The sequence below is a fragment of the Tamandua tetradactyla genome, chromosome 6 (genome assembly GCF_023851605.1).
Source record: "Tamandua tetradactyla isolate mTamTet1 chromosome 6, mTamTet1.pri, whole genome shotgun sequence".
NCBI classification, from domain to species: domain Eukaryota; kingdom Metazoa; phylum Chordata; class Mammalia; order Pilosa; family Myrmecophagidae; genus Tamandua; species Tamandua tetradactyla.
The window spans coordinates 103990799-104017726 of NC_135332.1; the positions used below are offsets into that span (position 1 = coordinate 103990799).

General features: G+C 44.9%; 1 protein-coding gene across 1 annotated transcript in view; it reads left to right on the plus strand.

Moving 5' to 3' along the window:
- Positions 1–1482: 1482 nt before the first annotated feature.
- The window catches only part of CHD7 (chromodomain helicase DNA binding protein 7), a 197471-nt gene continuing 172025 nt past the window's right edge, over positions 1483–26928 (plus strand). The window contains exon 1 of the mRNA XM_077166842.1: positions 1483–1732. The gene's annotated coding sequence lies outside the window, so the exon portion shown is untranslated. The remainder of the gene's footprint in view (positions 1733–26928) is intronic.

A 26928-nucleotide genomic window follows, 5' to 3' on the forward strand; every position in this document is an offset into this window, starting at 1 on the left:
AATAAATCACAGTATAAATGTAACAAACATTTATAAAATTATTACTGATATCAAGAAAATAAATGTTTTAGTGATTGTCTAGTATAATCAACCGTATGTTAGGTACTTAAAATAGTTTTGATCAATCTTTTCTCCAAATAGAAATATGGTGATCACATACTACTCTACACCAGTGTAACCACCAAATAATGAGTGAAGAGAAAATATTTTTTGGATAGTTTTGCAATTTTCTCAGTTTACTTGAGAGTTCAATAATAGCAAGGTCTCTCTACCCTCTATTATAGGACAATCTTTTACGTTCCTTCCTTGATTTAAAAATCAATGTAATCCTTAACTTAATAAATTACCTTAAAGCTTACAGTACTCGGCGGTTTAAAAAAATACAGTTGTTCAGTATTTTACACAAAGAAGGTGCTCCATAAATGTTTGTAGAACTATCGCCTAAAAAGAAAATCTGGTGAAAGAAAATTTCCCTAAGTTTAATCTTTATTTTGTACTGGGAAAAGACACAGAATAAGAGGCTCGGATATTTAAGGCTAGGAGAACATATAAAATAAGTAGCATTTTTTGCCAAAGAATGATTAAAGCATTCTAGTCCTGACACGTTTAATAATAGGCCCACATCCTATTTCTTTGTTTCATAACCATTGCGCTGTCTCTCTCTCTCTTTTTGGCATGGTAACAAATTTAAGAAAATCAACGCCATCTAGTTAAACTTTTTGATTTATTATTAGAATCTGGCTGTCCTATCAGCGAAGATGTAGGAAAAAACCATGTGGAAAAGCGGGATGAATTTATTTGAGACAGAAGGGGTCCATTCTATATAATTTTATGTGGGAAAATAATTCCAAGTTGAAGGACAATTACAGAAGGGACACCCAAGCCCCCTCCAGCCGCTGCCGCCCGCGCAGCCTTGGAGAACCTGGGCTTCTGGCAGTGAGGACGCGACCCGGCCCGCAGCAGCCGCTTCCTGCCCCGGGGCGGCGCAGCCCGGCTCGGCGAAGGGGCCGCGCGGAGAGACGTGGCACCCTCGCCAGCCCGCGCCCCGGGCGCTACCGCGCGGCCGCCGAGCGCTCCGCGGAACCGTCCAGAAAGGTGGCGGCGCACGGACGCGGGGAGAAGCCGCCCGCAGCGCCGGCGCCTGCCGGGGACGAGAAGCGGTGCCCGGCCCGCCGGGCGCAGCCCGCGGCCCCGCAGCCCCGCGCCGCCCCCTTTCTCTCGGCCTCTCCCGCGGCCTCCGCCACCCGGGCCGAATTCTTGCATAAATTATGCCAGGCGCGCCTGACGTCAGGTGGCGGCGCGCGGGCGCGGCGCGGAAGAGCCGGCGGCGGGCGCGCGCGTCCCCGCGGCCTCGGGCGCGCGCAGGCGTGCCAGGCGCGCGCAGGCGCTGGCGTGCTGGGGCCGCGGCGGCGGCGGCGGCGGCGGCGGCGGCGGCGGCAGCGGTGGCGGCGGCGGCGGCGGCGGCGCGGGGGTTGAGCCGTGGTGGTGCGGACGCGCTCGTGCTCGGGAACTATCGGATTAAACTTGAATCGAGTGAAATTACACAAAGGAGTGCCGCGGCCGAGGCGGCGGCGGGGACCCGGAGACCCTGAAACTCGCCAGCGCCGCGTCCGCCCCCGGCCAACTCCGCGCCGAGCCTCAGCCCCCCGGCCGCGGCCGCCGAGCCAACTCCGGAGCCCGCTGTTCGTCGTGGAGCCCCCCGGCCCGGGGCGGCAGGAGCCCGCCCGACCCGGTGAGCGCGAGAGTTCGCCGGGCGCCCCCGGGAGGGGCGGCGGCGGCAGGAAATCGCTCGGGAGCCGGGGCCGCGCGCGGAGTTGGGAACGAGGAGTTGGGCGTGTGCGGGGCGGGGGGCGGCGGGGCCGGGGCCGGGGCGCGCCGGGGCACCCGCGTCGCCGGCCCCGAACCCGCGCCCTGAGCGCCGTTCGGCGCCCCAACTTTCGCCTGTGCGCGCCGGGTTGGCGGCGGCGGCGGCGGGGGCGCGCGGTCCGGCCGCGGGTCACTTCCTCGCATGTAAATGGCTTTTTGTTGTGCTGCTGGCGTTGGGGGGGCAGCCGGGGGACAGGGGGGCGCGGGGGGCGCGGGCGCGGTGCCTCCCGCCGGCGCCGAGCACGAGTTGCCGGCTCCCGGGTGAGAAAAGGGAAGGAGGAAAAGTTGGGCTCCAACTCCAGCGCGAGCTGCGAGGGGCGCGCGGGCGCGGGCCGGCGGAGCGGCGGCGGCGGTGGCGGTGGCGGTGGCGGCGGCGGCTCGGGGACGGCGCGACCCCCGCCCCCCGCTCCCGCCCCTCGCTCCGGACCGACCACGCCGCGCTTGCCCGGAGCGGCGGCGGCCGCACCGGCGCGAACAAAGTGCATCCCTCCCGGCGCGGCCGGCTGCGGCGGCCCTGCGCGGGGACGGCCCCCCGGCGAGGTGGGTCGGCGGCGAAGACAGTGAGCGCGGGGAGCCGCGTGGGGCCCGGGCGGCGCGAACACGCGGCGCGCGGGGGGCGTCCCGAGCCAGCGGGCTCCGTGCGGGACCGGAGTTGCAAGCCCAGGGCCCGGGGCGCCCGGGGTTCCCCGGCGGCTCCCAAGTGCGCGTGGGGGAGAAGAAAGGGAACGGGGCCGGGGCGAGCTAGGGGCGGCGCGGCGCGGCGAGGGAACCCCACCTTGCCGAGCTGGCCGGGCCGGCGGCGGCTGCATAATAGAGACTTTAGCTCCGGAACGCAACTCGGCTCCCGGCGACCCCCCCAGTCCGTCGGGGGTGTGCGCCAGAGGTGTATGTGGGGGTGTCGCCAGGTGGCCCCCGAGGTGGCCCCATTGCGCTCTGTCCCCGCAGAGAGCCGCGGCTCGGAGCGTGAACGGCCAAGGTGGCTGGAGGCCAAGCGGTCAGCGGGGAGAGGAAAGAGGGCGGCGGGGACGCGTTGTTTGTTTGATTCGCACCGGGGACGGGGCTCGGCGGGGGCGCGGCGTGGGGCGCGGCGGGGGCCCCGGGTGGGCTGCGGGGCGGGGTGGGCGCGGGCGGGGGCCGCGGGACCCCTGGCTGGGGGTCGGGAGGCTCCGGGGAAGGAGCCGGCGGCCCCGAGCAGCCATCATTACCGAGCCGCCTTTCTCCGGATGGCTCTGCCTCGCGGAGCCCCGCGCCGTGGCAGCGCACCCCAAACTCGCGGCCGGCCGCTTTGTGAGCGCCCCCGTGGAGCGGGCGGTGCGGGGAGTGCTCCCGCTCCGGGTCGGACGCTTTTCCTGGAGGTCACTTTTGGAGACCGTTCACCGCTCGGTTTTAAACTAGTTTTTTTTTTTCTCCCCCCCCTTCTGAACAGACAATGGACAAAAGAAAAGTAGCGACCCACATGGAGAGTTTCCTTTTGAATTGCTAGAATTAGATACACTATCCAGCTCTCTCCACTTGCTAAGTATACTTTTTAGTTTCGCGTTGTATATTATCTAGCAAGTCGATTTAAATAACATCTTAAAATGTGTTCATCTTCTGGGCTTGATTTCTGGAATACATTAAATATTTTAATTTATCTTTAAAGAATTATATGAAGGCCCGGATTTTTGTTTTTAATAATATTAATTTAAGCCTGTCTGCGGTGGGTGACATCCTTCAAAGGGGTTAGAGAACATTCCCCCCTCCCCCCAGTCCCCCTGTCCCCCAGTCTCTCCCAATAAGAGGGGGGAGCACTCAATGTGCGCAATAATCAAATAGAACAAAAATGTCCCTCTTCGTTGCCTCCCAGATCTATCTAACGATGACAAAAAAAAAAAAAGATGACCTTAGCGACATGGGTACCTGATTTATCCCAGTTATATTTCCATTTCGATTGCAGTAATGTGTGAGTGCTGTGTAATTCCTGTTTCAGAAATAACTTGGGCAGTGATTTTATGAAGTTGAAACCCATCTCCCAGCCCCCAGAGTACATCTGTCGCGAAGTGTTTTTGTCTTGCTGTTGCACAACAGAAGCCTTCCAGTCTTTACCCTAAAATGGCAGCTTTCATTTGACTGGGGCCCATTCATTGACAATGATAATAAAGAGGCTGAAAGCTAGATGCTTGGGGCACGGAGTAGGACTCGATTTTGTCTTGCTAGGTGATAAGAGAAGACATTTTACATCTTCCAATTTGTTTGGAAAAGTTTATTTTTTTTGTGCGTGTGAAAAATCTGTATTCTTTGGAAAAGTTATAAAGTAAACAGAATTTGGACATGGAAAGGGAATTGAGCAGCACATTTTAGGAACTAAATTTTTGTATTCCATCAAATAGTGCAAGTATGGCATTCCTCCTTTTAAGGTAACCTGCTGGTAAAGGGACATGATGGGTTTTGTGAGGCTTGTAACAGGTGAATTTCCTCGTGGCACTCGAGGATCTGGACTGTATTCTAGCGTGATGCACTTTATTTATATTCTCTTGATATTTTCTGTTTTTGTTTCCCTCTGGGCAAGGCACTAAATTGAAGTGTGGTGAATTCTATGCTAGGTTTATATTTGCAAGATTCAAATGAGGTTTTAGATAATTAGCGTGTTAGAAAGAGAGAGAGAGAGATTGATGTGTGAATTCCAGACTGTAGTTTTATTGGCTCAATGAATGGACTTATTTTTAAATAAAAAAAAATCACTTCCTTTTCTGTATCTTAACACAGGAGGTACAACAGGGAAATGATAAAGAGCAGTTGTACAGGTGATGTTTAAAATCTCAAGCATTATTTTCCTCTTTTGAGAGAAAAAGAACACACTGAAAATGTGGAAGGCAAGTTTAAAATTGTACTTCCAGTAACTTCATTTTTAAATGGTACTTTCATAGATTCACCTGTACGTGGTTTAGTTTTTAATCAGTTTGACTTACAGGACCATTACCAAAACTTTTTTGTAGTGAGAGTCTTATAGGCCAGCTCTACTTAAAATGAATACCCTGGGGGAGTACCTTTGTGATACTGTATTAAGGAAGTCTTACAACCTTTTCTTTATACAGATGCAAAGTCAATAATGTAATATTTAATGTTTAATTTTTAAGCAATTAAGGCAAAAGACCAAGAATATTTACATGTATGAGAGAACACAGAATGCTTTTATGTACATGGTGGGTAACCCATAAGAATAACCTAAGTGCCAAGTTTCTGGTTGTTCAAACCTAGGATTACAGCATTTTATTCCCTACGCTTGAGTAAGAATATTGCCATACAGTCACTATCCCTTAAGTTAACATTAGTTTAGCAGATGTTGGCAAGTCTTCAACGTGTAAACGGCAGAGGTGGTGCCTTCCCTCAGGGAGCTTACCATCTAGTAGGAGAGCCGGTTCTATAGGGCAGCAGATAGTCACACTGAACTTTCAAGGGGGCTAGCTTTGGAGGCAATAGTTATCTTTCATCTTTATTATCCAAATGTGACCTTTCAGGTTAGATAGCAAACACCCTGGGCAGCTTATAAACATTTATAAATAAGGTATTGCAAGAATAAAAAATTTTTATCAGGGCAAAGCAAAGTGTGTGACAATAAAAAACGACTTAAAACTTTCAGCCTTGTAACTGAGTTGATTTCTTCCCAGGATTCAGGTGATTTCTGTCTGTAAACTAGTGAGCACCTGAATAGAGAGATATAGGTCATGCAGTTAATTCACTAAAAAGGATGGAGAAGAAACATTTTGGGTGATGTTGAGATGACATCAGGAACCTGTTGGCTTTATATATACTGAATTATCTTGTTCATTCACATGATGTATTTTTCTATATTTTTAAAAAGTTCTTGTTTTTGTGGCACTAGAAATGCAGACTTTAGTGTTATTTTCTAGCAGGTTTCTAACTTATAGTGTTATTAGTTTGGGTAGATAAAATTTTCCTCTTTAGAAAACTTTAATCTTACTAGTTGTAAAAAAAGTTCTTTGTCATCCAGAGATGACTGATGATGCTTGCAATATAAAAGATATTGAAATCACTTAGTTTTCCTACGAGAAAATGTGAAGATGTAATGATTTATTTCAATTTGGATATCACTCAGGTTGCAATTATGGCAGAAGTTCACAGCTGATTACGCTGATGTTTCAGAACTGAGGAGGTAATTAAAAATACTAATAGCACTCTTTTATTATATTTTACTTTTATTAATAATAGTAAGCATCGAAAATGAAGCCATACCTTTATGGTAAAGATAACAAATAGCAATAGAAAATCTTAGTGAAATTGTCAAATAGAAATTCATTTTGTGATCATTAGCGAATCTTTGGCTATTGAGAGTGTGAGGGCCTTAGAGAGCCAGTCTAACTCTCTCATTTACAGATTAAGAAACCAAAGCCCAGAGAGATTAATTAAATGCGCTGCCTCTGGCTGGTCACCCAGTTATTGCAGGGCTTGTCTGAGTCACCCTGTCTCTTTGGCGCCTAGCAGGGTGCTGGTGTAGGGGGTGGGATGCTGGGCTGGGCTCACATCTGTCGCATGGCCACACTGCTTCTGGGAGAGTCCAGCTTTCCCTCTAATGTCAGGACTCGAAAGGACCTCTGACTTAAGAATCCTAACAGCACACCCTAACTTAGCTCTTAGGGGTGTTCTCGAGCCAATGATAATTTATCTGCTTTTCCCTGTGATCGCATGGCGTTTTGTTGTTGTTGTTGTTTTGAACATGATTATCCATCTAGAAAAATGCAGAGATAATTATTCCAAGATTTGATTACTGTTTTCATTTTAGAGGCATGTATTTATCACCATAACTAGATTCCTGTACCTTCTAACTAATGTTAGGTGACAGCAAACAAGTTTGTTTTCTCAGTGAAATTTTTTATTTTTTTTATTTTTTTTTGGGGGGGGGGGGGTCAGGCTATGTTTTGTTTTTCTGTTGAACTTTTAGAAAACTTCTTTTTAAAAATAAAAATGTAGACTACTAATGATGACATATAACTCGGGGCTGTTTGCTTATGTGGAATCAGACATGCACTTTCCGCGGTGACCCTTTCAGCTCGCACCGCCTCTGGAAGCTGCTGGGCTTGGCCTCCAAAGCATTTGAATCTGGGCCATGATCAGTTTTCCTGTTTCATTTCATCTGTTTTCTCATTCACTAATTTCATCAACTAGGTTTTGGGTACCTGGTAACTGAAAGGTGCTGTTGTGGGCATGCAGGTAGGAATACAGCAATGATAAGAGATGTGTTGGACACACAGGAAACATAAAGCGACTGCAGAGGTTACAGGCAGTGCTCGCAGCCATGGAGGGTGCTGCCTGTGCATTTGAGGATGGAGCTGAGGCCGTGGGGGGAGGCAGGCAGAGACCACTGAATCAGGCAGGGCTCATGGGATCCAGAGTTTGGAATTTTATTTTCAAAGCAGGAGGGGCCACTGATGAGTCTTTGTGGTGGTGGTGAGCAGATTTGTGTTCTGAATGAGATGGGTGAATGGGTGGTGTGGGGAGGAGAACAGGCAGGCAGTTGTGCATGGAAATGACCATGGTTCGGACTAGAGTGGTGGCCATAGAGATGGAGAGTAATGGACAGATTTGAGGGGTGTCAGGTGGGTAAATGAATGGGGCTCGGTGGTGGGTTTGCTTTTAGGGGGCTGGAGGTCTCAGGGAACGTAGATTTCTAGCTTCTTTGCTGGCTGGCTGGAGATGCTAGTCACAGGCAGGGAACACCCAACGAGGGCAGGTTGGAGGGGGAAGGTCACGAGTTGTTGTCATGTCAGACTGAGGTAGCAGATGATGGGCCATGCCAGGATTGTTTTAGACACACCTTCTTTCCATGGCTGGTGGTGTTGCAAAACTTGCCAAAAATAATCTCCTAGCTTGGGCAATAAGATGTTGCTGGGGGTTGGCAGCTGGGGTGTTGATGAAACGGGGCAGGGGAGGAGATCCTTGTTAGGTGCCCAGTATGTAGCTTTGTACAAGTTTGCTCATCATAGGCCAGAGTAGACTCCTGTGGGGACCGCATTTTGCCACTTTGTGCTCTCCTTGTGCGCTTTCTAGAGGCAGTTAGGCACCAGGGCGAGGCCCTTGGGTTTTCCAACAAGTAGCTGGTGAGTCTCACACTGGTTTCAGTGCTGTGCTTCTCACGAGGTAGGAGTTGGTTGCGGTAACACCTAAATCTGATAGAATTACTTTGAAATAGTCGTGGAGAAAACTACTATCCTTGGGCAGATTACCTACCTGGGTTTTAGTACTTCTGAATCAGTTTGATGTGTAGATCATCTTCAGAGCCACTTCTTTCATTTATTATAAAGAGCAGACCATCACGAGTAGTTTAGGTGTCTGGTAGTGAATGAGAGATGTTAACTGATAATCCCAAAAAGCTTCCAAGGTGCTGACTTTTAATATTGTGAAAATCCCGAACATTGATATTGAAACTTTTTTTTTTTTAAGGGAAGTGTTTGGGTTTTTTGTTTTTTGGCCAGTTTCTGTGGGTGACTATATTCTCCATTTATTTTTGTTTTAGATCGTATTCTTGTCCCTGGTATGCAGAAAGCCATTCTTCCTGGGACTGGCTGTCCTGGGCAAGGGTTCTCCTTCTAAGGCGAGCGCGCTGGCACTGTGTGTTCTTCCGAGGCCATTTTGACTCGCAGTGAAATCCACCAGGGCCTTGTCTCTTCCACGCAGGAAGGAGAGTGGGAATTAAAGGCTGATTTAAGGACTTGACATTTGTTGCAGGGACATGCTTCATCTGAAAGCTTCCGTCTTGCTTCTGCTGGTTTTGAGTGAGAACTTGACTAAATCGCATTCAGGAGCAGTAATGTTCCTGGGTGGCGGAATAAGGCAGCTTGGTGTGACGGCCCTAGCCAGATGTGTGTCTCCTGCTCTGCTGCAATGTATTTCTGATACCGTTTCTCAAACCTGCTGGTTTCGTACCTTCTTAAAACCTTCCGGATTCATCCTGTCATTCGGCCCCGCCGGCAGAGTGCTCTGATGGTGCTAGAAGTCCCTCTCCCCCTCGGAGGCGTGGGGCCGAGTGGAAAGCCGCCCGCAGGCCTCCTGTGATACGGGTTTTGGGGGAAGAATAAAGAGGGTGTTTATCTGGGGCTGCCTCTCTCGGCTGACAGCAGGGGCTGAGCAGGCAGCACAGGGCATGTGGCGGATTGGGGCTTTCAACCAGGTGTTTCATGGACGAGGGGGGCTGTCCAAGGACCCCCGCTGCTGAGCTCCCCGAACAGCTGCCGTAACCCGCACCCCTCTGCAGGGGCGGCTGGCGACCTTGGCCACCTCGCCAGCCCTTGTGCAGGAGAAGACAGGGGGTTGGAGGCGTGTGTGATTCTGACTTTTAACTTACCGTCCCTGGGACCCCCAGCTAAAAATCATCAGTGCATCGTTTCTCCGCTATTTGCATATATCTAACAAAGAGCATGTCATAGCTAGATAATTTTTTCTTGTTCTGAAACAAGTTTAGGGACTAGTTTAACCTTTTAAACAGACCTCTTTCTCTTCTTTTTTCCTTTTGAAAGAAACCATAAAAAATTTAGAAATCTGTATATATACGTAAAACACATTTGGCAAATGTACAAATTATTCCAACACTCTTAAAAATTATTAAACATCTTTAGCATGACAACAAGCGGCAAATAGTGAGGACTTTAAACATCTCAGTTTCCAAATCAGTTTCCTGCCATTGTACTAAATGAATAATAAAGCTAACCTCAGCACAGGTGTACAATAATAAATAATATTTAATTGGCAAGGTCTTCAGGTTTATGGATTTAGCAATTAATTTATTTACAGAAAGAGCTGACAATATATTGAAACTGTTAAGCCTAGATCCTTCAGGTGAACTTTTTGCCTTTTTTTGTTTTTTTAAAGCATCTCAATATTGCGGTATTATATATTCTTGTGTACTTGACCTTGCTTGTGCTTGAAATTTTGCTTTGGCCAATTGCTGGTGCATTGATCTTGTCAGAAAAAATCATGCAGAGTCATCTTGTGAATTTCAAAATCTTGATTAAATTAAGAAGCGACTTTTGTTTTCTCTATTAGGCATGTGTTGGGCAGTCAAGTAAAATAGTTTGGGAATAACAAGATGACATTAGAAATAACAGTAATAACCAAGATGAGAGCTAACAATTACTGGACATTTCTAGTCACCAAGGCCTTAGGTGATGGGTTTTATATGGATGGTTTTATTGTATCATCAGCACATCTCTACAATCTAGGTAGGATTGTTATCCCCATTTTACAGATGAGGAACCAGAGCCATGCCACTCTGGCAAGAAGTGGAGTTAGAATTTGAATCCAGATGGGCGAGACTCAAGAATGTGTATAAATCAACACCGCCACAGCAACCCTGGAGCCCTGCTGTCCTTCCTATCAGCCCAGGCTCCTTTCTTTCTGCAAGTCTTCTATTCATATCTGCTGTGTTGGGGATCCCAAATCTTGGACTCTCTTGGCACCTAGATGACCAGATGATCCCTACCTTTCACCCTTAATTCCTTTTGCCTCCCAAGGGGATAAAAAGGACCTTTCTCATGGAGGTTTCTTTTTGTGATGGCCGAAGAACTTGAGCTCTGATGTCAGATCAAGGGGTGAGCCATAGAAGTGGAAATGATGAAGATACCAAACACCCCAGGTCATGGTGACATTTAAACTAGATACTCTACCTAAAGCACTTAGTAAAGCAGATGGCATGTTTATTGAGTAGTTATGTCATTAATCTTTAATCATTTAATCATTCGTTAACCATCTTAATCATTGGTCTTATCAAACCTTGTGTTTTGATTAAAAAAAAAAATTATTTAAAAAGTCCCCCAAACTACAACCCTAAATTATGGCTAGAAAATAACAACTGGCCTGCAGTGGTGTTTGGGTACACTGTTTTCACTTTTCTTCAGGAGTAGACATTTGAAAATTATTATCTGTGTGTGCCTTTGTCCGGCAGTCAAACCAGATAGCATTTATTTAGTCCTTTCCTTAATTCCATAGGGTGATTCAGATGTCCCAAGTATTAAAAATGACCAGTTGAGGCAACAGTTGTTCATTTCTAGCTATGAAGATATTCACCTGTCCTTGGAATTATGGCTAACTCTGAAGTTAAGCAATTATTCCTTCTTTTCCCCAAACTGAAATTGTCCTGAAACGGTGGGTGCTATTCTCATAGATGTTAGTAGTGTGGGCATATTCGATTCGTTCTAGAATATTAGAACATTCTGATTTATACCCGAGAGCCACTGGGTATCCTTGAAATCTGTAGGAACTCCAGCTCCTCAAATCTCTCAACATTTGGTTTAGTTCTTTCTTCCTTAATTCTGTTTACTGCGTAAGGAAGAGATAACATGAAACCTTAAATGAAGAGAGTAAATTTGGGGTCCGGGTTAGTATCTTAATTTGCCACAGCTGCTATGACAAATAACACACAATGGGGTTGGCTTAAACAACTGGAATTTATTGTCTCATGGTTGGGAGTCTTAGAAGTCGAAAACCAAGGGCTCACGAGGCATGCTTTCTCTCAGAGTCTGAAACATTGTGGTGCTGGCTTGTGGCCATCCCGGACTCCTTTGGCTCGTACCTCTGACTCTGTCACTTGGCCATCTACCTGTTTCTTTGGCTTCCACTGACTTTTGGCTTCTCCTCCCCTGTCCAATTGCTTTTGCTTATGAGGATTTCGGCCATATTGGATTAGGACCTGCTTTCATTCGGTTTGGGTGTGAACTTAATGGGTTCACACTCACAGGACCACAGATTAAGACCTCAGCATGTCTTTTGTGGGGGTACATGGTTCAAACCCCAGTGGGATATGTGTGTGTGTGGTGGGGGGGTGAGTAGTGGATATGAGCGGCAAGTAGAATGTGAAAAGTTCCCCTTCCTCTGGAGAGGTAACACTGTGGGGTAGCTTCCTTAAATTCCCCTGCTATCCAGACTGGCTTCGAAAATGGAAGGGGTAGAATGCAGACAATTCTCATTTTATTTTATTCTATTTTATTTTCACTTAAGAGCATCACAAAGCAAATAAAACAAATGAGGCAAATGTAAACCATGATGAATCTATATGCAGGATTCTTGTACTATTCTTACATCTTTTCTCCAAGTTTGAAATTGTATCAAAGTAAAAGGTTTTTTTTTTTTTTAAATAACAGTGACACTAAGGTATAGAGCTCAGTTGCTAACATTTATGACTCATGAACTTTGTGTGAGTCAGCATTTGTTTAAGCTATTTACATGAACTATTCTCACTGAAGCCTGCAGTAGGCTTAATCAAAATGCTGAGGTAGGAGCTATAATCTGCCACTTTATAGGTGAGGATATGGAGTCTCAGAGATTGTTTAATAAATATGTCCAAGAGGACACTATTAAGGGGTGGAGTCGGAACAGTCCCATTTAACAGCCTGTAGCATTAATGTCCCTGCAGAAACTGCTTTGGACAGCCTCATGCCAGCGACCTGGGTCTGAGATGGAGAGGAACGTGCTATCGGGCTCTGTGTGCTGGAGAGAAATAGAGAGGCTGCGTGGCATCTCCGAGCAGGGGTGCCCGCCAGGCCTCTTTTCCTTAGATGTCATGTCTTATCAATTGTGAACACTGTTCCCCAAAGGACGAGTGCTCACTGCCTGACTTCCTAGCATTTCAGTCCTGTTTCCCTCACTCCTTCCAAGGTGAAGACAATATCAGGGTATTCGGTTTGTTGCAGAATTGCCTTTCTTCAAGGTTTCTTCTCAGTGCTTATCCAAGATGTAATTCAGTTAGTGTCTTTTTCTAACTATGCAGGCCTAGAGCTGGCCAGAAAGGAACTCAAGATGTTACTCAAGGGCTCCCAGTCAGGGTGCTTGTTCCTCTTATATAAATTAACTTCCGTGGAGACATAGGCTATGTGAAATACATGCTTCTGCCACACACAGCCATCTTCCATGACTGTACACCGCATCGCTTAGGTCTAACGTGCAAATGTAGAAGTCAGTAGACTTGTAGGTTTTGGGGTCAGTGGCTGTTCCGTTGCAGGGTTGGTTGGTTTGTTTTTCATCTAAAGATAAAATCCCGAATCCTGATATTGCTGTGCCTCACAGAAGTATTCTGCAGTGATGTATTTCTGGATTTTGTGCATGTTGAGAGTTTTATCCCCCCCCCCACACACACACACAATTGAACAAACCATTGACTGGTTCAAGTATTTTGCGCCTCTAGGAGAGTTTTAAGTTTAGCTGTTTTTGGTGCAGTATTAAAGTTTTAATCTTTATCTTCGTTGTGTTAAGTTTCAGAGCTGCATTTATCACTAGAATTAGCATTGTAAGTTTTCCATTTCCCCCTGCTCGTTTAAAAACAACAGCAAAAAAATCTGGCCCAGTGTGTGAAACACAGTTCAAGTTTGCAGGGAGTTTTCTGGCTATCATGGGATGCTGGGAGCTATTCCGTTTAGCTGCTAGGGTCCAGCAGGATAAGGAAAACTCTGTCTTTCTAAGGACAGAACACAACGAATGGTCAGGAAACTTTGCCACTCTGTTGCGCACACAGGTGGTGTCCCTGCCACCCCACCGGGATCGCTGGCTGGCAGGCATGCCCCCAGGCTGTAGCTGTGCCCCGATGTCCCAGAGTGGTGGACTCGAGGCACGTGGGCTGCCCGCAGGAACTGCTCAGAGACCTCGGCCTTTCCCTGCAGAGTGAGGGGCAGCTGGCACTGCCTGCCGTCCTCCGCTCCTCAGGCTTTTCAGGGCTTGGGGAAACACCCGCATCACTGGTATTAGCCTTTTTCGAGCGCTGCTGTTGTTCCTGTTTCCAGGCGGTAGAGGTGATGACCGTGAATACCAGTGTCTTCGTTGGGCAAACCTGTAAAAAGACTCCATAATACCGTCACCCCCCCCTTTTTTTTTCATTTTTTTGCTCTTTCAACATATTTAACATTTTAAAAATCACAATTGACTTCTTTGCATGTGAAAAATAACATATATACAAATAAAGCAATAAATTTCAAAGAAACATGGCAACATCTTAGTTGTAGATCAAATTTCACAGTTTGGTATGGGTTACAATTCCACAATTTTAGGTTTTTACTTCTAGCTGCTCTAAGATACTGGAGACTAAAAGAAATTCAATATGGTGATTCATCAGTCATACTCGTTTTGTTAAACCCTACCTTCTCTGTATAACTCTGCTGTGACTTTTGCTCTTACTCCCACTGTTTGGGGATATTTGGGCTATGCCCATTCTAACTTTCTCATGTCAATCAAAGGGATAGGGGGATGGAATTAGGTGATGTTCTGTAGAGCCAGGCCCTCTGCATTTCAGGACTTATCTGGTCCATGGACCCTTCTGGAGGTTGTAGGTTTCTGAAAAGTTATCCTAGTCTATGGAACCTTTGTAGGATCTTATATATTGCTCTAGGTATTCTTTAGGATTGGCAGGAATGGTTTTGGTTGGGGTTTGGCGAGTTATGATAGGTAGCAATATAACTGAAGCATAAGAGTGATCTCCAGAGTAGCCTCTCGACTCCATTTGAACTCTGTCAGCTGCTGATACTTTATTTATTACAGTTGTTTTCCTCCTTTTACACATGATGGCATTGTTGATCCCATGGTACTAGGGCCAGGCTCATCTCTGGGAGTCATCTCTCATGCTGTCAGGGACACTTTCACGCCTGGATTTGACCTCCACTTTTAGAGAGATGGCTTTGACCATCTATGGCATCTGTTAAATGATTTGACTTTTCTTCACTTACCAGCACTAAGCTAAAGCTGAGAAAATAGAGTTAAGATTCAAAGCCTTAAAGCATTAATTCCTGTTCTTCCAAAATTTGGTATTTCCTGTTCTTCCAAAATTCTACTTTGTGTGAACTCTCCAACTCCTCTTTTTCTGACTGTTTTCAGACAGTTGCTTAGAATATGTTTGTCATCATCTCTGGGGCAGAAAAGCAATGCAGACTTGGGTCGCTGCCGTCGGTGGGCGAGGAAGAACTGGAAGCCTGAGCCCCACAGCTTTTCTACAATGTTCTTAGCTCTACCGTATACCTCCTTCACCAGGATTCTGAAGGTCTGGGGTTGTTTTTTGCAAAAAATCACGCATTCATTGGTCTTCCAGAAATATAAGAATAGTTAGCTGGACTCTGGGAGTTTCTCATTTCTTTTCTTCATGGAACCTTTAAAAGTAGGTTTGTCATGTAGATGCTTTTGAGGATGTTATGCAATTATTTTACAGGTTCATTTGGTGGACTTAGAATGACTGACAAAAGAGATATTTGTGGGGCCTTAGAATGAACAGCATCACCTGGGGTGCTGGCTAAAACTACAGCTCCTTCAGGTCCAGACAGGGATTACTGAATTCAACCTGTGGGGGTCATCCAGACCCTGAATTTTTATCCAGGTGCTTCTGATCTCAAAAGTTTAAGAAACCACACATTTAAACCAGTATTTCAATTACATAATGAGCATAGTTCTTTGGAAGTGTGAAACAATTTAAGAAATGGGAATGCATACTCATAAATTCGTAAAATTACAGTAGTTTTCAGAATGTACATGACAAGTAATGCTAACCTCTTACATGTACCTGAGTGAAACATAGCTATTCTTTTGGCATGCCAATTATTATAAAAGATTAAAGACAAACAATTGGTGAAGACTTTGAAAATAGTCCATTTTAAAGGTGGTGTTCAAAAGGTTAGTGAGTAGTTAACTTTGTGTTTATTTATTAAACTTTATTTTCATTTCTGCCAAATGGTGGTCAGAAACTTGGTTTATGTGTCATTCTGGTTTCCAGGCTAGATAGATGTAAGACTGATAGATTGACTCTGCAGCAGTGAGTGCTTTGTGGCCACCTGTGTCAAGCCAGTGTTATTTGTAAGGTCACTTAATAAATTTTAAACAAGAGTCATCTCAAAAGTTAATTCAGTTAGTGGGTTCTTGCCCTCTCTGAAGACTTGCATGAAGCAAGGTGCTTCTCTGGATGGAAGTCAGCCCCCGAAGCCGTTTGCTCTACCCTTCCTCTCTCTTAGGTGGTCTTTACTGAGTACCGCAGGCCTCCTTAAAGTCATCTCCCCGTCAGATTGAGTCCTGGGTGCCCTCCAAGGCGTCCTCTTCTTCCTCCTCCCTAAACGGAGCCTATATGTAGTGCTTTTCCTTGGCCTTCTCTAGGGTCTTATGCAGACTGGCAGCTTCTGCTCATTTTCCCACGTGAATAACTCCTAAATCTGTATTTTTATTTCCATCATCTTCCCCTAATCCCAAGTGTTCCCAGCCTGTCTGAAACCAGACTCGTCACAGCACTTTCTCCTTCCTGCAAAACCAAGACGGAAGCATGACTTCACACCCGTCTCTCTGGGCTTGGAGCTGGTGTCTGGGGTGCTCTGGTGTCTGGGGCCTGGCCTTGGTGTCTCCCCATGCCCCTGCAGCCCTAGGCCTGCTCGGCTGTTGCTGCTGCTCCACTGGGGTGAGGGCCAGCCCAGGCGTGTGTTTGGGGAGCCCCCCTCCCCTCTATTCCTATTCCCCGTGGAGGGAGCCCCCTGCCCTTCACCTGAGCCCTCCTTTACTGTGCCTGGGTGGCCTCGCTTCCCACCCTGATTGCTGAGTTCAGTAGGAGCTGAGCTTAGGGATCTGCAGCCCCACGCTTCCTGTATAAGGTTTTGGGGGACCTGGGGTGAGGCCTTCACATGTGCCATGGCCCGACAGGCTTAGGTGTGTGTAGCTGGGCGCCTGCCTTGGTTCTTCAGGGACAGAGGGCCCGGCCCTGGTGGCCAAGTCCCAGTTGGTCCCGACTGCAGCTGGGCAAGTTGCATCCTGCAGCCCTGTGTCCATGCTCCCAGTGTCCGGTTGGAGAGGCATCTCCGTGGCCAGGTGCCCGAGGTACACCTGGGCTGGCTTGCTGGCGCTGTGTCCCAGGGACTATTATTAAACTTCAGCCAAAAGCCTTTGGGGAGGGACTTGCTCAAGTGAGCCCTACCAAGGAATCGCTGTGTGGAGAGGATGCGCGTGCATTGGCCCCGTCTGATGACCCTACACGGGGACAGATGCAGCCTGCTGGGCTGTCCGGAGGAGAACAGCAGGCCTCAGGTCTCAGGGCTGGGGTGTCAGAGCTTGGGACCCCTTAACATCATGTGATGGTGAACTTCTACACAAAGGTCCATCCCTGGGTTAATTCCGTGAAGAACTTGAATGAACCCAAAGACGTGGCCATCGATGGGGAAGAAATAATTCATTATAGTTTTCAGCATTGAATCTCTAAAGAGCAAATGCCAGTTTCTGGGTGAGGCTCATAAAAATGTCTTTTTGGCATTCAGAAACATGGACGTGATTGGAGAAAACAGTTATTTTAGTCTCCTTTCAAAGACAGGTGGGAACTGAGAATATGCAGATCTTTAGAATGTTCTAGTTACTTTTCCGGGGTGAGTTTAATGTGTCTGAAGGGTGTGGTGGGGTAGAATTCTAATTGTGCTAAGCTTGCTGTTAGATGCTAAAAGTGCTGTCTCTGGCCCCTGACGAGTGGAGAATTGAGTCTCTGCAGGAAGTCGGAGTGACCAGGTGAGCACGTATGTAACGGTGCTGGGCAGCACGGCAGGGCAGTGTGACCAGTGCGGGGCCTGGTGATGGAGAAGGACCAGGAAGTCAGGCGTGAGGGTCCTCCATTAGGTGAGTGGGAAGAACCAGGAACAAAGTCCTGGAGAAGACACGAGCCAGGGTGCTGCAGCACACAAGATGGCCAGCCCGGAACAACCTGCCGAGGCCAGGTGGGGAAGGTGGGGGGCCCCATTGCAGAGATCAGTCCCCTGGGTCGCAGGGCCAATTTGAAAGGCACAGAGCGGGCCTGCAGGGTGACCTGCCCACCCAGAGCAGGGACGCTGACCTCCATGTCCAGCCCCTGCCCAGTTGCTGAGGGCGAGGTGAGTGGAGGAGGAGAGGGGCCGTGGGGTAGGGGGATAGGCAGGGGGCAGGTGAGCTGTGGCGGCATTTGGAGTTCATGCGGGGTAAGATCCTGACTGCTGTTTCCTGACGGGAGTGAGTTGAAAGGCTAGTTTGGCAAACTGATGGAGTGTATGTAGTTGGAGAGGGTCCAGAGGCAAAAAGTCAGAGGCTGACTTTGTGGGGAAAGTTGAAGAGGAGAGGGAAGGACTTCAGAGGGAGCAGGGGACAGGATGGGACCAGGAGATGGTAATTCCTGGAGCTGGGGATACTTAGAAAGCCTCTTTTTTTTTTTTTTTTTTTTTTTTAAAGGAAAGACAGAGAGAAGGAAGGAAGGATAGAAGGAAGGAAGGAAGGAAGAAAGGGAAACATCTTTAAACATTTTCTTGTTTTATTGTATTTTGTTTTTCCGTTTTTTGTTACATGGGCTGGGGCCGGGAATCGAACCGAGGTCCTCCGGCATAGCAGGCAAGCACTTTGCCCGCTGAGCCACCGCGGCCCGCCCAGAAAGCCTCTTTTCAGGTGAAAGAAAGTGATATTTTGAGCTAACATTAGATCCCAAACTAGAAAAGCTCCAAAATAACCAATCGTCCACCTTCACCTTTCTTGTTAATTGGTAAGCCACATAGCACCCACGTTCACTCATTTACACATACGAAAATAACATTAATTTCCAAATACATTCCAAAAAATATTGTGAGAATTTATGAGTTACCATTTCCTAAACTCTGTCATACTTCCGAAGAACGGTGTTCATTGTATAACTAACATATTGGTCTGGATGCAGGGTTTCTTAAACCTCAGAGTAGCTCAAAAGCACCTGGACAAAAATTCAGCTCTTCATTGATGAGGTTCTGCAACTTGCCGGTGAAGAAAAGGCAAAATATTTAATCTGTTTCTTTTTAAGAATAATACCAGGGGTGGTAAGATGGTGGCTCAATGACAGAATTCTCACCTGTCATGCTGGAGACCCGGGTTCGATTCCCAGTGCCTGCCTATGCAAAAAAAAAAAAAAAAAAGAGAGAACACCAGGTTCTAACAAAAAATATTTTGTAGCTGTTTTCAGAAGTGATTTGAGTTTGCTTTATAAAAAATAGCCTTACGACATGGGGTACTGTTGAAATACAACACAATTCTGTAAAATGTTGCTATTACTCTTCCAGAATCAAAACAGCACAGTGACAATTTGGGTGGATGTCAGGGGGCCATAAAGATACAGTTTCACAGGTTCACTGTAGTTCACCTTTCTTCTGAGTGTGTGTGTTCTCACATTAGAAGGAACTTCAGCTGCTCTAATGCGTGCTTACGGGCCTATTAAAAAGATATATCAACATATTTTATGATAGAATCCAATAGAGGAACAGTTGCAACCGAATAGCAAAACAGTAAAGGATATGAATAGGTAACGTACAAAAAGAAAACTCTCTAATTGCCAATAAAATGAAAATTTCCAAATTTCAGAGTGATAAAAGAATTGCGAATTTAAGCGAGGTACCTCTTGTTTCCTATCAAATTAGCAAAGATTAAAAAAATATTCTTGATGCTGCACAGAGATCTCACTGCTATCTGAAGTTCAGTAAGTACACATGTTTTAGAAATTAGGTAATATATGTATCAAGACTGTTTTAAGTGGCTATCGCAGTTGTATCAGTGATCTGTCCTAAGGAAAAACCTGAAATTTAGTCAACTATTATGAATAAGAAGCCACAGCAAATTTTTTTTTTCTGACAGTGAAAAATAGAGTGATTAAATTTATGCTATATCCATATATTAGAATATTATACAGATATGAGTCATGTTTTTGAAAAATAGAAAGCTTAAAGGACTAGAGTACAAAACTTCATATTAAATATGGCCCTTAAATTGTAAACATAAGAAAAGACTAAGGAAAATACGTCATGCTGTGTTAAAAGAATTGCAGAGTTAGATCTGGTTTAAAACCCTGTCTTAATCCTTACTACCTGTACATCTTCAGATGAGTGGCTTATTTTCTGTATGGCCACAGGCAAGTTAATTAATTTATCTGAGACTCAGTTTCTTCCACTGTCACATGGGGATAATAATATTTACTCATCTCATGGGCCTCATGAATGTGATAATGCATCTAAAACACTCTGCACAGTACTTGGGCATTCTTGGCCCTCAGTAAATATTAGTTACTTGGTTTGCAGGTGATTTTTATTTTCATTTTTATATTGTCTAAATTTTAAACTGAAGGTTGCTTTTATAATCACGAAAAACTATGTTTAACCTCTCTATGGTATCAATTATGGTAGGAAGAACTCTTTGTTATTCAGTGTTTCAGTGGTATAGATAATAAGACAATAATTTTTAAAAAATTAAAGATTTTTAACCAGCTATATATTTAAATTTTTACTAATAAAAGCATTCAACATACAACACGTACATTCTTAACATATGAACGTTCCATACTTGGTGTGCAATCAATTGGCTCACAATATCATCACATAGTTGTATATTCATCACCATGATCATTTCTCAGAACATTTACATCACTCCAGAAAAATAAAAAAAAAAAGAAAAAACTCATACATACCATGCCCCTTACCCCTCCCTCTCATTGACCACTACCAGTTGTATTTTTGAAATAAACACTACCAACTTTACATTTCACCTGTTAGTGCTTTCTCTTCCTTCCTCCCTCCCTCCTTCCCTTCTGCTTCCCTCCCTCCCTCCCTCATCAATTCACAGTATTTGGTGTATTTTACTGATTTCAAAGTAATTTTGTTCTACAGTAAGTTGAATTTAAAGTAATTTTTTTTTTTTAGTTTTCTGAAGTGAAAGTAAACAAGAATCATTTGATAAGTTTCTATAGATGAGTTCTGAAATTAGTTAATAGTAATTGCACACTTAGCACTCAAGTTTCAGGCCTATTTAGTGCTAGCTTCTGTATGTATCACCTAATTGTTTAAATATGTGAGCATGATTTTGATATTTGGGAGGTGGAGGATAAATCCCTTGAGATTTTAGAGCTTGAGTTTAAAAGGCTTATTGTGTCTTGGAGTAAGTTGATGTAGGCTAGTGGGAAGAAGTTAGCATCTGGAACTCTTTCGCCTTGGAAATATGCCTTTCCTTCGAAGAAACACATTTGGACTGCATACAGCCTGGAGAAACAAACTTTCAGGTTGTATTTTCTTTACAGGAGGGTAACAACTTTGCAGTTACGATAAAATTTGTTCAAAGCTTTGTCTCCTTGAAGTTAACTTTCATTTGCTCACAGACATTCTTTTTTTTACATCTGTTTTGGCAATTAGAGGAAGATAAGGACATAAAAGAGATGAACTGTTGACACTGTTCTCTAATTTTGAATAACTGGGTTGATGGCGATATTAAGACCTAAGAGAGTATAATGTGCCATAGAATCCAGAATATATGCAGCTGTATATTATTAATGTACTTCATTAGTTCTGAGGATGTAAGGCATAGACCTGTTTCTGATGTATTGAAATGAGGGAAAACGTGTTATTGGTGAAATATGCTTGTAGAGTAAAAAAACACCACCTTCCATTTGCAGTCACTTTTATTTTTCAGTTTTGTTTACTGAAAAGAAAATCATCTGAAGACATCAGAAATGGGCACTTAAGCCTCTAACCTTTAGCTCAAAGATTTCCCAGCTCTGGTTACTTCATCCCACCTGCCCCCCCCCCCCCGAGACAGCTTGTCCTTAGCGTGGTGAGCGTGTGTCCTGGGGAGCCAGGTGTTTCACGACCGCACGTGGCTCCTGGAGCAAATATAACCAGACAGTGGGCAGCTCGTTACAGAATTTGCTAGCCGGCTGTCAACACTTGGGGTACCAGAAAGCGATGTCACCAAAACCGTTCAGGCAGAGCGACGCCAAAAGCTATGAAACTCACAATAAAGCAAGGAGTGCACTGCTTAGCCTGACTGGACAAATAGGAAGTATTTGAGTGCAGGCTCTGAGCTTTGCACACGAGGCTGATACCTAGTGCTAAAAGTTTGCAACAGTCGTAAAACGAATGGTTCCCGTTCATAAAGTGTTTAAATTCTAGCATAATGCTCAGTGATACAAAGCAAGAAAAGGTCCAACAGTTATCTTTTTTGTCTAGAATAATTTGGGATGATTTTGCCTTACTGTGATGCCAGTACAGGGCAGGTAGATGTCTCCAGACCTAAACATGAGCCTGTTTTAATGACGTCAAAGGTTCCTCCTGCAATAGCTGTAAGAAGAATTTCAGATGAAATGATTGTAATTTAAGGATCCCTTAAATGTATAATTAGAGGTGTGAAGAAGTTGAATAGCATAAAGCTTAAAGGCAACGGCTCAGACCTGGGTTCAAAGCTTAGTTCCAATTCTTATTAGCCTCGGGGCCTGGGCAAGTTAATTAACCTTCAGTGCCTCAGTTTCCTCATTTATAGACTAGGATTAATGATAGGAGCTTCCTCAAAATCTGACACATACCAAGCATGCAATCATCCGAGCTATTATTTAATATCGTTGTGGCTTGTTTTGTCTGTTAGTAAAGACAACATGAAAGTGAGAGATGTCAAAGGTTTGCAAAACTTTGGTGTCTAAATAGTATGACTGTGGAGGTTTCAAATAAAGATGGTAGATAATGCCTTTCTTAGCATTATAACGAGCATTATGCAACTTGAGAGCAATTAGTTATTTACATCTTTAAAGAAAAGATTGAAAGTATGATTGTGGCAACTACCTATAGAACATTTCGTTAGTAATGTCTTGGTGAGAGTTTTTGGATTTCCCCCTGTATCATGTGGTTAAATAGAGATTTCCTAACATGGCGATGTGGATTTAGGTTATAAGAAAGTATCGAAGCTGTGCTTTCTACAACATTGACAGGTACTTCTCTGATTTCTCTCCTAGGTAAATATATCTAATATAATATAACCAACTGTTTTAATGTCACCAAGAATTATATGATCATCCAGAAGAGCTGAAATGATTTCAAAACTGTTAAATGATTTTTTAGTAAAGGTGTTTTTTTTTTTTAAATTTCAATCCTACAGCACAGCTGCAAAATTAATGCTAAACCCATACAGAGAACCCCAGCATTCCCTTCACCCAGATACCCAGATTCGCTAATTTTTAACATTTTCCACATTTGCTGTACTGTTCTACTTATCTATCCATCTGCTCAAACATCCATCCATCCATCCATCTTTTCGCCTATTTGTAATCTATTTTCTAAATATTTGAGAGTAGGTTGTGTACATCTTCCTCCTTGAACACTTAATTTTTCCATGTACTTTTCCTAAGAACAAGGATATTCACTTATGTCTACCTTAAGAACAGTTTTCAAATTCAAGAGATTTAAAATTGATATAAAGCTTACATTCTCTATTTCAATTTTTTCATATGACCCAATGTCCTTTTGGGCATTTTCTTCTCCATAGTTGTCACTGTCTCTTTATTCTCTCTCTCTTTCTAATTGTGGAAACACATACAGAAAACATGAACTTCCCCCCTCTGTCACCCCCAACCATACAATTCAAAGGGTTTCATCACATTCCCAGTGTTTTGTTGCCCTTATCATCATCCATTGCCTCAACTTCTCCATGACCCCAAACAGAAACACTGTACCCATTATGCATTTAATCTCCATTTCCCCTCCTCCCCATAACCTGTACTCTACTTTCTTCTCTATGAATTTGCATAATCTAGCTATTTCATGTAACAGGAATCATACAATACCTGTCCCTTTGTGACTTATTTCAGTCAACATGATGTCTTCAAGGTTCATCCATATTGTAGCGTGTGTCAGAACTTCATAAATATTGATGTTTCACCTGCTTGTTTTCTAGTTTCTTAGAGTGTGAACCAGGGCTGTGTAATAGGCCCTATTTTATTCTGCTGTATTTCATTTCACTTTTTTTTAAAAACTTGGGTAGTCTGGTCTGCTGTAGCGAGCGCTGCTTCTTACATATTTGCTCTGGGATCCGTGCTCACTCCTCTCTGTTGTTGGATGGGGTGGGGAGGGCATAGAAAGATGGAAGCACTAGAACAAGACCTTAAGTAGCCTGTAACTGAATTAAGTTTTATCTGCTCTTCCACTTCATAATCCACAGACTTGAGGGATCATCCTCTCAGTCTACTCTTTCAGCTACATAATGGGTTAAATGATGGGCCTTTTCCCCTTTCTTTCTTGTGTTGTTGTTATTGTTTGATAGCTGCAGATTGTTCCCATGGAAGTATTCTAAATTCCAAATAGCCAAATTGCAAAAGATCATTAGGAATAAAACCAAATACTAACTTGATACTTGGTGATTGCTCGCCTTAGGCTCTTTCCAACCATATCTGTACCTTTTCACCTTCACAAATCATGTCTAGGACATTTCTAGAAGCTTATCATCTTGCAGTCATCATAGCAGCCAATGACTGTTCTGCATCAGGTATACAGGTTATCTAATAGATTATGGAACTCGTGAATTGATGCCGTGCTGTGTACTGACCCGATGCAACCCCAGGTTCTACCTATGCCTGTCCAAACCAGATAAAAACAACATTAAACCCGAAGTAATGGGCACCACAAAATTAAGAGAGGACTGCATTTCGTCCAACATGATGAGGTTGGTTACATGTAACTACTACCATCAAGTGACTACTAAATTGTAGAAACTTAAAAATATTGCCAGCTCTGGTGCTGGCTGAGCATGCATTTCATCAAGTGGTCTGCACATACCAAAAGCTGGATCTGCTTCTGAGACCCATTGGAGGCAGTATAAGCTAACAGTTAAGAGCATGGATTCTGGAGTTAGAACCTGGTTCTAATTTAGACGCTGCGCTTTACCATGTGACCTTGGGAAAGTAGCTTAAAGTCTCTAAGTTTCAGTTCCTGAAGGGAGACCGATGCCTGGCGCGAGCTCCCAGTACATGGGGATTGGATGGGTGGGGCTGATGGAAAGACCGATAAGGACCGTGTTGCACTTGGTAGGCTTGTCCCCGCCCTGGGATGCAGTACCCTGCAGAGCTGGTGGGCTGGTCTCAGAGGCCAGGACACTGCTCATTTGAACTGTGTCTTGTTTTTTGAGCAGGGTGAGATTCACAAATGATGTTTGTTTGGGCTGGAAAATAACCTGATGGAGCGGGAACTCATGTACACAGCCATAAGCTTGAGTTGATTTAGAGTGTCTTCAGTAGACAGGAACAGCTCTGTAGTATTATTTCAACCAAGTCAGCAGATTGCAGGGAAAATAGAAGAGGCGCAGTGAGTACAGCTTTATAAACAAAAGCAATCGTTTAGTCACGATATATATGTGAGAGAGCATGTGTGAAATGTGTATAAGGTTATATAGTACCTAATACTCAATAAAGTACTCAATAAAGCACTCAGTAAATGCTACTCACAATGGGAAGGATTATGTTTCCCAGAGCCAGCCCTTTTCAGTCATATGGATTCGTTCATCTCTATAAAGTCTTACATTCTCAATATCTTACTATGCGGCCTGTCCATTTTATTTCACAAAGTAAGTCTCTGTCCATGGAATTTTACAAGAATTTTCTTCCTCTTCCTGCTTATCCGCATAGTTCTACTTGGAAACCCGGTCGGGAATGGATGGGATTTACTAGTCTAAATAACGTCTTAATTCCTTATCAGAAGACTGTGGTGTGGAGGCGTCACGCGTGCATTCGTTCAGGGTGGGCGCTCGTGGTACCGCAGCTTCTGCACTAGAGGATGGCAGTATTCAGTACAATAATTCTCCCTTGGAAGGATCTTTTACAATTTTTAAAGAGGAAATTTTGTCTGGAAAGGTGGGATTGGGTGAGGAAAAAACTGGGCTGGCTTTGAAAGGTATTTGGTTTAGCAGTAGCTCTAGGTGCGCTCATGAAACTTTTTTTGATACCTCTTAGGGGTGTTTTGAAATTTCTCTTTCACTTTTTATGGGTGCAGCATGCCCCCTCCCCCCATCATTATGGCTGGTTTAATTTTTCTATGGTGGCTCTCTATCTCGATGCCTGGGCTGTTTTCTGCTTCTTGTACTGATCTTTGGGGTCCCTGGTGCATTGCTCTCAGCCTTGGCAGGAAGATTTTCTCCTTGGCAAGATTGTTTTCGAGGCAGGACAGAATCCGAGGAAGAATTCGAAGTTTACAATGAGGAAGAATTCGAAGTTTACAATGAGTAAAACCACGTCTCGAATCCTAGCACCTCTACCCCTTCCTTTTGTGGTTTTGGGAGAGTTAATTGCTTTGATTTCAGTTTCCTCATCTACAAACAGATAACACTCCAGGGGTAGTTGTGAGGATTGTACCAGGTGGGGTGTGTGTATGTGTGTGTGTGTGTGTATGTGTGTAAAGCACCTAGCTCAGTAAGCATTTAATAAATGTTAATTTATTATTTTTCTCTGCCTTAATACTAATTTTCCATATGTGCAGATACATGATCTGGGAGACAGAGAATTTTAAAATTACAAATGGTATATCCTGTTCAGACTAGGTGTCCCTCCTGATAATTCACTAGAAAAAATGGATATTGTATCTGTATCCCACCTTGCTACTTGTAGTACATATTTGGTTTCCTCTTCATCTTAGCTGTACATTCCAGCTTCGTAGAGCAAATGGAGTCTATTTAGTCCTCTAATAAATAACGGCATTTTACATTAAGACCCTGCGGTGACAAGCTTGTGAGAAGGTGGTGGCTGTGATTTTAGTTGTAAACTTAAAAACAACATCTCATACCACCCCTCTCCCTATCAGAGCTTTTCCGTTGCTGGTGAATGGAATGTGAAAGCGACAAGGAATTTGCTTATACTCTCAGGGGGCCCCTAGCTTGCTTCTCGTAGGGAACCTATCAGTTAACAAACCGCCCTGAAGTTAGTACCTGAGCACAGAGGCCATCGCTTTAGCTCACAGTGCTGTGGGTTGGCAGTTGGGACAGGTCTCAGCTGGCCTCCCTCCTGCATCTGTGGTCAGTCCCATGTTCTGCAGGCCAGGGCGGGCCCCGGCCAGTGCTTCAGGCGCACGGTGGGTCTGCATGCCTGAGGTCTGCTCCCAGCTCCCTGGGCCCGAGCTGTCACATGGCCAGGTGGCGTGGGAGGTGTGACCGCAGCAGGACCATCGCCGCCCCAGTCTTCCCCACGACATGCGCGTCACTTATTTGTTCTGGAAAGTGCCCTTGGCCAGCTGACTGCTCACAGGGCTGAAATGAGAAGACCTGGGGAGAAGGCATTATAATTTCATCCATCAAGGGAGGGTTGTG